The following is a 12134-nucleotide window of genomic DNA, read 5'->3' on the forward strand; positions in this document are numbered from 1 at the left end:
AAAATGTGGCAAATGTCAATAGGTAGATGAGAGTGCAATAAAAAAGTAAATAATCGTGAATAAGTAAAAAGTGGTAAAAAGCTGAAAAGGGCACCAGCAGTCCATTTGAGTCCGTCAGGGGGGGGGGGGAGGGGCATCTGTCCCACCTGATTGTATTGCAAGTGGCTTGTTACCTTGCTAAGGTTTGTGGTCATTACAATATGATAGTAAATGGAGTTTGTGTAAACTGCATTGAGCAAAGAAATTAAATGCTTAACGAGGTAGGCCAGAGAAGGGGGTAGAGGAAGGGAATGTCAACCTATGACAGAGAATGTGAACCTATGGGCAAAGAAATAATAAAAGTAGTTAACAAGGGAGGCCAAAGAAGGGGGCGTTGGGAGTAGATCTACCTATGAGGAGAAGAGTGTACCTAGGACCAAAGAAATAAAAGGGAAATGAAGTGGGGTCGGTCAGAGAGTGGGAGGGATAGGATGGGAATAAATTTTACATCGAAGTCATTCATGTACATTGTCTCCCTTAAAATTTACTAAATTAAATAAGATACAGTACTATTCAGAATGTGATCACAAAGATTTGACATTTCTGGTGATACTACATGCACAATCTGAGTAGACTGTACCGTTAGGGAAATGCCACAGTGCCCCTAAAATGATGACCTTTTGATGATGTAAAGTGCTAGTGTTCCCCCCCCCCCCAACCTCATCCCCCAGCTTATCCCTAACAAAGTATACAGAATGTATGCTTGAGGCAGCATCTTACTGTCCAAATTTAGCAATATATACTTTTTATTAAACATACTCTACACAGGTTCATGTGTTAGTTATGAAGGACGAATCACGAATGTATATATGTAAAATTAAGTTTGATGTACATTTTATATACCAGTGGTCAGAAAACTCTAGGGCCCACGTCCCAGGATCTTTTATGAAGACTGAGCCGCGACCCACCAGACCCGCAGAATCGATACTCAATCAGAATGCATGAAAGCTTGCGCTGACTACAGACATCGGCAAGCTACGAAAACTATACATGAAATAATTGAAAAAAATCCTGGGACCGATTGAACAGTTTTTGTGACCCAGTCAGTCAGTAGGTATCAAGTTAAAATTATATATTTGGCTTAGTTATTATAAGTATTGAAGCAATTTGCCACTGCTCACATAAAGACCTTCATACAGTAGGAAGCAGGAGGTTCTATAAGGACCTCGTTGATAAGGAGTGCATTTCTGCTGGATTGTAAATATATTTTGTTTTAAAAAAATAAATGCTGCACTTTTTCAAGAGGAGATTCTTGGTAAATGATATTGTGATATATATACGCTGCTAGATGGTGGGTTCTTAATAAGAAACTGTGTACGTACATCAAGTATCAAATGACTAGTTAAAATGTCATTGTACAGGTATACTGTACATGCAATTTGTAGTGTAGGATGGGGGCTTTGTACTCACTTTATTACTATTTGTAAAGGCTTTTTTGTGCAAGCTTTGTTGGGCTGATTTAACCACCTTACTGGATAGGAATCTTTTGCAGGCCAGATTATATGCCAGTAGGTCACGTCGTGAGCACCCCTTAAAAGTACAGTAGACTATCTGCATATATCTACATCGATTGAGATTGTAAAAACATTCTTTCTTAGCATTTTAAAATTAGCAATAATGTTGCCATGGATACCGTACGGCGTACCATACAGGGACTGGCCAGCAATTCAGAATTACCAAAGTTACAATGTACAGTAAAATACAGAGTGAGGGTGCATTAACAAAGCAGTTCCAGTACAGACCAATATATGCAATACAGTACAGAATGTACAGAATAGTGTAGTACAGTAGTAATAACTATAGCATCTAGTACAGTGCTATGTAACACAGTTCTAATGTACTGTACAACCATTGTACATTGAACAGAAGGGATAGGAATGCATTACTATTTATGCACAGTAAATTACTGTACCTAATATGGGCATCTATGATCCTATCAATTCCATACCAGATATTGTACCCTCTCCTGTTGCCTGAAGGATGAAATCCTATACCAATGTGTGATCACTTTATTGGCATAGTTTTGAAATCTCCATTTTCAATCTTTTAAAGAGCTTTCTGTACATGTCAGCAGGGGTTGACAAAATCTCAGGACAGGTCAGCTGATAGGGCTATACACACATGTACAGTATACATAGAATGAATGCATGGTATGCCTCAACTACAGTATGATAACACACTTTGTTTAACGTACATAGTATGTCTACATAGACACATACATGTATGTATACATGGAGTAATTTAGTATAAAGTGCTCCAAGTTGGTATTAAAGGGTGTGCAGACTCGCGCAAAAAGAAACTTCTAATGCTGGTAATCTGACCTAGTTTCGAATGAGGTGTAACAGAAGTGTTAGACACCACCTTCGATCCCAGAAAATACTCACACAGCTTCGGTAATTAGACACCAGTGTACAGTGAGTACACACAGCTGCGGTCAATACGCACAGCACAGTGTACAAACAAGCGATCGGACATCTCAGGTCCAGCTAAAGATTTAGGTATCACATTTCATTACTGTACTGTCTGCATTTTGTAGCGACACGAACAAAACGTCACTTGCAAGCAACTGAAAGTTAACTTTTTCAGAGCGCGGCACACGGTTTCGGGCGAGTGTTCAATGCCTTTAAACACATAGCAGAAGTTTTGAAGGCTCTGAATGTTCCTCTACAAAATACTACGGTTCCTGTGTACAAAAACTATATACATCTTTGCACTTGTATAGCATTTTGCATAGTATTTTGCATAGTATTTTGCATAGTATTTTGCATAGTATTTTGCATAGTATTTTGCTTCATATGTGATACCAGATAAAGTGTTCCCTGACATATATACACAGTATATATGTGGCGAACTTACATCATGGTACATGACATTATCAACATCATCGTAGATGATCACTGAACCTAGATGTAAAATACCGATCATGTTATAGAGTTACTGACAGGTTGGTTTATCCAGACATGTTTTCTCATTTATTCCTGCAGAGTAAACTAAATACAGAAAACCTGGATCAATTTAATATCTGAGACTATGGTTTCTAACCTGTGATGTTTTTACGTGTAGTGTAATGTACAGACTTAGTAGTTTATATTGTCTGCAGCTAGCAGTAATAACCTGTAGTTAAGTGTCAACCCACCATTATGTGACATATGGGGCACATATGGGCTTAAGTTATCGTGGTTGCTTCCAAGCACTCAAGTGGTAAAAATTGAAATCATGATGAACACTTACAGTGTATGTATGTCAAAACCAGGATAGCTTGGAATTTTGATGCACATTGAAATTTACTGATCTGTAAGCAGGAAATCAAACCAAATAAATGCCACTCTTGAAAAATAAGTCTGCATTGCAGACCTGTATGTTTGCTCTCAGTCTGCAGGGCATGTATATATACAGCCAGTTGCGGAGCTACAGGTATTGGTCATTTGTCAGAAAATTACACTGCAGGGCAATTCCACGGTTACAGTGTGACAAAAAATACACATTTAATCATTTCAATTTGTTTTTTCTCAGAATATTGAATGGATATCTTCAGAATAGGTTATCAGTGCAAAAGGGGCAACAATTAACTTTTGAAACATGCATAATTTTTTGGAGATTTCAATGTCAATTTTTGAATATTAATAAAAATATGCTTCGGTTACAGTGTGACATGAAAAATACCTAGGTTTTTCACCAAAATACCCTTCCTTAAAACCCTCTGAAATTAAAAGTGTACCCAAATTGGAAATACATACATTTTATCCAACATAGTCTTAACTATCATGTGATATGAGCAAATTGACAGACTGACCATTAAAACCTGAAATATTATATCATTACTATATCAATGCATGGTTACAGTGTGACGGTTACAGTGTGACAAAACGTTGCAACACAAGATGTATGTCACAAAAGCATGAAACATCAAGTTATATGTTCCCTAGAAACAAGTGTGAGTAGGTAATAATAAAATTGAAAGATAAAATGAAAATCTGTCAATAAAGAAGGAACTGCTAGTGTTATAATCTGACTAGAAGCTTTCAAATTTCCTGAAAATAGTATTAATTTTGATATTAATTTTTCTAATTAAACTAATTTTAATCAGTATAGACAAATCATTCTGATATTATAACATCTATAAGTGATCCCATTACGGTCTCATGAACTAGGAATTACAGGTTACACTTGCATATTGTTTGTATGCAAATTCAAGACAGGACGATATCTGTTCAGTTGGCCTCATGAATAGGATCCTGTAAGTGGTATCTCTCACGGTTATCCATTGTGGGTGACGGCAATTTCCTTGTGATTTGGGAAATAGCTACCTATCCATGCTTATCCATATGAACCTTAGCAACAAAGATCAATCCCATGCTGTCATATTTCATATTTGTGCAAGTGGGTGACACAAAACTCTACCACACCATCATCCACATGTTCTTCTTGAACTTGGGCAACATAGGCATATCTGCCAGAGGTTTTCTTTGCTCCCATATACTCAACCAACACAAAGTCCTCGAGCTTGATTGATTGTGGAGTGTTTCCTGACTGCGATGACAATGTGGGTAGTATGGGTTGTTGGAAGTGGACTGACATACATCTGCCCATCGGTTATCTAAAGCTTCCTTAGCATCCTCTACTTTTTGGGAAGGGACAAAGATCACTTTTATTGCCTTCGCCTTAGCTGCTGCTACCTCCGCAAATGACTCGGCATCATGCACATGTGCGCCATTTCTCATGGCTGTCCACACTAACCGCTTTACTTGACCACCGATCCCATGGACCACACCCTTGCCATGGCTTGTGGCAAAAAAGTTCCATGATGTTTGAACTCCATACAGTATGTCTCTCGGAAGTGGGTGATGTTATCGAAGACAGTGGCAGAGCTAGGGGTATTGGTCAGGAGGGGCGAGAATGGTCTGTAGGCGCGCTTTCGACACTTTCTATGTGGAGCGCCACCACAGGTTGGCATGTAGCGTACAGAAATTTTTTTGAGTAAAGATACTCCCTAGATCGCCAGAAATGACCCTTTCCGGGCCTGGCTAATTTGCAGATAAACGAAGAATAAATAGGTGTCATCGCCAAATTACACTTACAAAATGTGACAAATGTCAATATGTAGATGAGAGCGCAATAAATTCAATAATCGCGAATAAGTAAAAAGTGGTAAAGAGCTGAAAAAGGCGCCAGCAGTCCATTTGAGTCCGTCAAGGGGGGGGGGGGTATGGACGCTCTGCCACGATCGAAGAGATACCGTTGTTTGAACTGGCTGGCCACTCCGTCTGAGAAGAATGACAGTGACTTCAGATTGGGGCACTGTATCATGACATCGTTGATGATCTTATCCAGGAATGTGACAACGGCAAACTTCCCATGCACCAGGTCATTGCTCACCATGACATAAGACTGCACAGTATGCAGTGAACAGTGTAACTTATGAATGGGCCCAGTGCGCACTCTGGATCTCGTCTTGCTGGATGATATGAAAGTTTTAGTGATTCTCTATAATTGCAGCAAGAATTATCTAGGACTGAGCTTTCAATAAATTAATATCACCATGCCACCAAGCCTAATGGGGACCCAGGTGTATACTTCATGTCACAGATGTAATAGATGAAAGGTTCTCAATTGAATACTGGTTTCCCCTATAGAAACACACTGTTGCTGTCACAGTCACACTGTAACCAAAAAAATGTCACACTGTAACCAAAAAGTTACAGTGTGACACATTTCATTTTCCCATTATTCCCACCCAGAGTCTACTACAGTAAAACTATCATGTGGATTTAATAAGTGCCTACACAGTTGATTTTGAGAAAAACAATCAGTTGATTTCAATTCCAATTTTTTATATTAAGCAAAAATGGCATTTTTCGGTTACAGTGTGACACTTTTTCAGCAAATCAACATTTATGTGTGTGCACCGATGCATGACAACATGCAAACCACCTAAAATGGCTTGATACACTTAGCCATAGTCTCATACTATCCATCAGTATTTAAAGTCACCACTTTTATTGTTACAGGGGTGATTTGTGGGGATTAATTTTAAGCTAATTTTAATGGTGATTTTTTTTCTAAAATTGCCTATTTTCACATAATCCCTAATTTTGGGTAGTTTATGTAAAAATTATGGGGAAATAAAACACATATCTTAAAAATTCACACTTTTAGCTTCAATTTGATACCAATTTCCATAGCAGTTGCTCAATTTTAGTTATGATGAATTTGTCTCCTCTGGCCTGGAATTGCCCAGCAACAAAATGTGACAAATGTCAATAGATATTTGAGAGCGCAATAAAAAAGTCAATAATCGCGAATAATTAAAAAGTGGTAAAAAGCTGAAAAGGGCGCCATCAGTCCATTTGAGTCCTTCAGGGGGGGGGGCATCCGCCCCCTCTGACTGTATGGACGCTCTGCCTCTGTATACAGCTCACATACATGTACACAATATGTATGTCAATGTGTACAGCACACTTTCTACATCATCTAATCTTTAACATAGACCTACTATTAGATACAGACTTTTGGTACATGTGTCACGTCTTGCCAAGAAATAGTTCTGTTCTGTATATGGACTCTGAATTACAAGTTGGAGGATCCACAGTTGTGGGATCAGCCTCTTTGAAGGAGTGATTCAATTGAACTTAGTGATTACCACAAGAATTTGTTACAGTACAGTGGTTTATCATCGTAACTGTGTGTCTTGTATGTATGTTATGCAGGGTTCCCCCGGGATTTACGTGTGATGGGAGGCAACTGGATTGTGACACTGGAGGGTGTGAGCAAACCTGATGGGGGGGGTGGAAGGGGGGAGGCTGTGTGCGTGGTCACCTATTTTGTTTATGACCTGAATGTCAATCATCCTAACAATAGCAGATAAAAATGCTATGTTAAATAGGCAGAAGAACTAAAATGATTACATTGCAATATAATTTAGCATTCACAGCCAATTTTTCTGCAAGGCGGTCGCAAGAACAGAGGCAGCCACCTCACAAAATGAATACAATGGTTGTGTATGTATCTAAACTGTAACCCAACAGTTGCCATGAGTGGTATTTAAACACAGTCGCTAAATGTCAAGCAGGTACTTGAACGTACGTTATCTAATCACATCTTCGAATGGTTTTAATGGTTTAACTATCATCAAATATGTACTACTGTATGTATTCAGGTAAGTGTATTAGAAATATCTTCCGATCTTAATAGTGTGTTTACAAAACCACAAATATTTCACTCAAATCTTTGATGTATACATGTTCACATCAGATCTTCTGAGAGTCCGTGGGCTATTATACCACAACGGGCAGTTGACAAGCCAGAAGTTACTGTACGTTGAACACAGCAATTTTTAATGTCACATTGATGTTTTCACATGTTTAGTAGTTGTATGCACCCTTGTATCAGCTGGTCTCGTCTCTACGGCAAGAAAAAGGTCATGACGACATCATATGACATCATATATATATATATATATATATAGTACAGAAGGTCATCTTGATCTCGGGTGATCCACCAATCTTTTCTGATCTGATCTCCTTCACAAAGGAGGATTAAACTTTTAGGGTCAGATCGTGAGTGTAGCTTTTACACTGGGAATAAGATACATTTGAACTGAGGATCAAATCCGGATCAGATCACCTGATCAAGATCATCTGTGAAAGGACTGTTCAATAATGTTGCTTTGGCTGCCACATGTGGTGGTGGACTTGAAACAAGTTCAATCCTAAAACTTTTTTGTTTTTGTCAAAGACCATTCTCCATGTACAACATGGTTAGCTCTTTCGGTTTGCTGTTTGGGAATTTTCAAATCCAGTGGGTGTTCCTGAATTTAACTGAGCCATAGGTGTGGAGAAATCCAAAAAGGCTCAATGTCAATGCATATATCATTGAAAATGTAATATTGCTAATTTGCTATAAATTTATTATTGAAATTTATTTGAGCTGAAGTATTAAAGTGGTATGCAAGTTTAGTAATGAGAATAGGACTGTAATTATCAACTCCTTAAAAGTTTGTTGGTCATGGATCTCAGAGTCTACATGTCATTGCACTGTACTGTTTGCAGTAAAAACAAAGTACTTGTAATCTAATTTCATATCAATGTATGGTATATAGACAAGATACCCTCGTTATAGTCTTTGATATTAATAATTCTCCCACAAACTTTCACTTTCTTCTTGTAGTTGAAGATTAGCATGAGTCTATCTGTACAAAAGCGGATTTCCTGATGTGCGTACCATTAGCAGAAACTGTAGGCAGTAATTTGTTGGTGCTAAGTTTCATTTACATTGTACTAAGTAATTACAAGAAAGCAGAGACTACATTATAGTGCAGCGTTCCTAGTGTTTGGAAATGTGGTACCCTTTGTCCTGTTTAAAGTTACAGTACCCTTAGCCACAATTAAATCATCAAAAATATACACCCATTCACCCAGGCAGGGGATTAGGGGTTGTTGTGTTGGAATCACAATTTGTGGAAATCTGTACTATTACTGTAACTATTGAACTGCTTATTTCTGTTGGAGCCATTGTTTACTGAAAATGTTTTGTGAATTGTGAAACCACAGGCTCTGGAACTAATGATGAGGTATAGTACATACAATAGCAAGCTTTCAACAAAGACTGTGCGGTACCCAGTACGGTAGAGTTGAGCTGTAATTCCCACCGTAGTGTAATAATCATAGCCTTAATCACGATCAGCATGTCAGTAATCACCCTTTCTCTTTTCTTTACTTTGTCACGAAAGGTTAAATTACTTTTCGAAAAGAAGAGCTTTCCTTCTGTGGTAGTTCTAATTACAAGGAAATTAATCAATATGATGTGGCCCTGCCTACATACATATTCATGCATGATTTTAGTGGTCAACATTGTTGAGCTAATTAGGTTGTTGTTGTTAAAATGTGTAATTTGAGCTTGTATGTGATAGGATGTCATAATCATCCAACCAAATAAATCATTCCCTGCATGTTTCCTTATTAAATAAACAAACTTTGGTGTGACCTCACAGTATTCAGTTTGTTAAAACAAACACAGAGTGCATGGTTTTGACTACTGAACAGTAACTAGTACATTAGGTCATGCACAGTTTGCAGAGATATGCATAATTACAAAGTACTAGCCTAATAATTGTTGTTAAATGTGGATAGTAGCAGCTGGTAAAATGACTGCTTAGGCGATGAACCAGTGATCTAAGGATTTAGGTTCGAGTCTTGGCCAGATCATCACGTTGTATCCGTGGGCAACACACTTTATCGAAAGAACACTGCCCTACAATAGAGCTGTTACGTAAAGCTTGGGAGCTTGCTATTTGAATGAATCTTGTTAAATCTCACCTTCGATCTATTTAACTCTTGATTTAATTCAGGTAAACACCTTAAAATGAAACAAAACTGTTAGCAAACTGCTTATCCACTAAAGAGCCTGTGTAAGAGAATGTTTTAAAGTAAGAGGGCCTGACGTTTCGATCCTAGCAGTATCTTCTTCAGAGGCTGAATGACAAGTTACAAAACCTTAAAAGGTAAAAATCTTATGTACTTTGATTACATTGTATGACCCTCGTAATATTTCAGGTTCCTGTTTGTGCTGTGCTTTGTATTCACACCTTCTTTGAAATCTGTTCAGATATAAATTCAGAGGGAATTGGATTACATTTACATATAATTATAATAATTTCCATCTCTCAGGTGAGAAATGGTTTTAATTGGGGATATCTTTGCTTACCACTGAACATTGTAAGTTCCCAAATACACATATATAACCGTTTTCATTCATTAGTGTAATAATCATTTTGTGCGTGTTTTTGTCCCTACTGTTACATTTAGCCTCTGAAGAAGATCCTGAGCACTACTGTAGTATCAAAATGTCAAGCCAACTTACTTTTACACTCTTAATCATTTTTGTAAAAGAATTGATATTTTCTATTGGGCAGTTTTGACTTGTAAAATTTCTCATTCCCACGAGTAAGTACTTTAAATCTACAGTACAGTAAATACTGTACCGATGTTATTTTATTAATTATTTATTTTTTATGATTACTGTATATGATTTATCTTCTATTGTATGGTAGTTAAAATATTAAGTGCTTCAAATGTAACTTGCTGTGGCGAAGAGAAAAATAAAATTAATGATTGAACCAGTGAATCAGTCATTATTGTTGGACGATTCTGTGATGTATGCAGCAAATTAATCTGATCAATGTGGTCATGTTTTTCAGTCCGTCCTTCCTGCCTGCCTTCAGTTTCAATCAATTGCCATCACTTATAATGCACAATCAAGCTTTAATTGGCAGCTCCTGCTTTCACTTTTTCGTCCAAAATTAGTGAAACATTAGCACAGGATCTAGTGTAAAAGCACCCATATTGCTCACAACATCAGATAAGAACAAACAAACCTAGACTTTTCTCATTAGTCATTAAGAAATTAAAATGTCATATACTGTATGTTGCCCAAGGGCATGCAGTAGTTCAATTTAAAGAAAAACAAAGCTCCCTTTGTTAACAGTATTGAATGAAATCACAACAGTCCATTTTGTCTCTTGGAAAAAGTTTTTGCCTGTTATAATATATTTGTTAGTTTTTTCCTCTGATTAATTTCACACCACTTTCTTGGAATTATTGAAACCATAGTGTATATGGGACAATTCTTGGTTACAGTCATTTGTTTTGTTGGTGTGAAGTACTTGTTTAGTTGTTTGCATTGTGGGTTGTCCTTCTTGCATTCATCTGAGCTGAAATAAAAATGTTTATCTGTCACGGATTTGGTTTTTTGAGTGATCCACACAGCAGGTAGGTGCTACAGCCATGCTAAGTAACTTGGAACTTAGTGTAGTGTCATTGAACCATGCAAGTACAATGCCTGATACAGACCCACAGTATTAGCACTGTGTTTTACCTTTACAGTGTACTGTAGTGCATTGGGTAATGCTGTGGACATTGAGGTGTTCTTGAGGGTATGCAGTACAGTATCTGTCTATTCCTGCCAGAGACAAATTTATGTGAAGAACTGTGCAGACTATATTTACCTGTACATGGTAGCTCTACCTATATAATACTGTACAACTGTGAACTGTAGAGCTGGTCTACAGTAAAGGCTCTGATACTGTAGAGCTGGTCTATGGGATAGGCTCCTATACTGTTTAGCTGGTCTACAGTATAGGCTCCGATACTGTCTTTAAGCTGGTCTACGGTATTGTATTGGCTCTGATACTGTCAAGCTGGTCTACAGTATAGGCTCCTATACTGTACAGCTGGTCTACGGTATAGGCACCTATACTGTAAGTGTTATAATCTGAGTTTGCCTCGTAATAACCTTTGAAGCATTATGTACAGTCCAAATTGACATTATGCAAATTTTTTCCAGAAATGATGGTTGATATTATGAGCAAGGGAATATAAGATTTATGTTGTAATCATGGCTTCATTGATTTTCTGACATTGCAGCCGGAGGAATGATGAATGGTCTTGCGGTTGATACTGAAAAGAAAGTTGTTCAGTTAATGAGGAATATATCATTTCTGAGTGTGATCCAAGTCTGGGTAAAATTTGGTTAAAAAAACGACATTTTTCAAAAGTATTAAAATAAATATGTAAAAGGCTAATACAGCAAAAGTGAAAAAAAGAAAGAAAAATTGAAAAGAAAAGAAAGAAGATTTAAAAAAAAAAAAAAAAAAGGAAGAAAATAATATAGCAAAAAGGAGGCCAAATGCTGGGGTTTATACGTGTGGTACATTGGGAGATTAGACTGTCCTTCATAATAAAATAAAAAAATATGTAAGGGACTGAGGACCTTGCATTCTTCTTGATCATTTTGAAAAGTCGGTTCAACTTGTGAATCCAAATTATCAGAGATGACGTTGAAATTCAGCTTGGTGTATTCATACATATTTACAATAAAAATTGTGTTCAATGGGTTAAAATTGGTGGGTAAATTAGACCCAAATTATCTATTTCAGAAAAGGTTAAGATAATATAGCAGGTCTCGCCATTCTGGACTCCTAGACCGCCTTTCTAATTAACAGTCATGTTGATTTTTATCTAAGCTCTCCATTGATCCTGCAGGAGCTCTGGATCTCATGTAGTTCAGAGAATAATTGTAGGAAATATTAGAAATATATC

The 12134-nt window shown here is 37.3% G+C and overlaps 1 protein-coding gene across 4 annotated transcripts in view; it reads left to right on the top strand.

Moving 5' to 3' along the window:
- The window catches only part of LOC139974328 (focal adhesion kinase 1-like), a 101584-nt gene that overhangs the window by 2206 nt on the left and 87244 nt on the right, over nucleotides 1–12134 (top strand). The window contains exon 2 of one of the 4 annotated variants that reach the window (XM_071981365.1): nucleotides 886–1093. The exons of the other annotated variants lie outside the window; for them this stretch is intronic. The gene's annotated coding sequence lies outside the window, so the exon portion shown is untranslated. The remainder of the gene's footprint in view (nucleotides 1–885; nucleotides 1094–12134) is intronic. 4 annotated transcript variants of the gene reach the window in all.

This window comes from Apostichopus japonicus, chromosome 9, assembly GCF_037975245.1.
Source record: "Apostichopus japonicus isolate 1M-3 chromosome 9, ASM3797524v1, whole genome shotgun sequence".
NCBI classification, from domain to species: Eukaryota; Metazoa; Echinodermata; class Holothuroidea; order Aspidochirotida; family Stichopodidae; genus Apostichopus; species Apostichopus japonicus.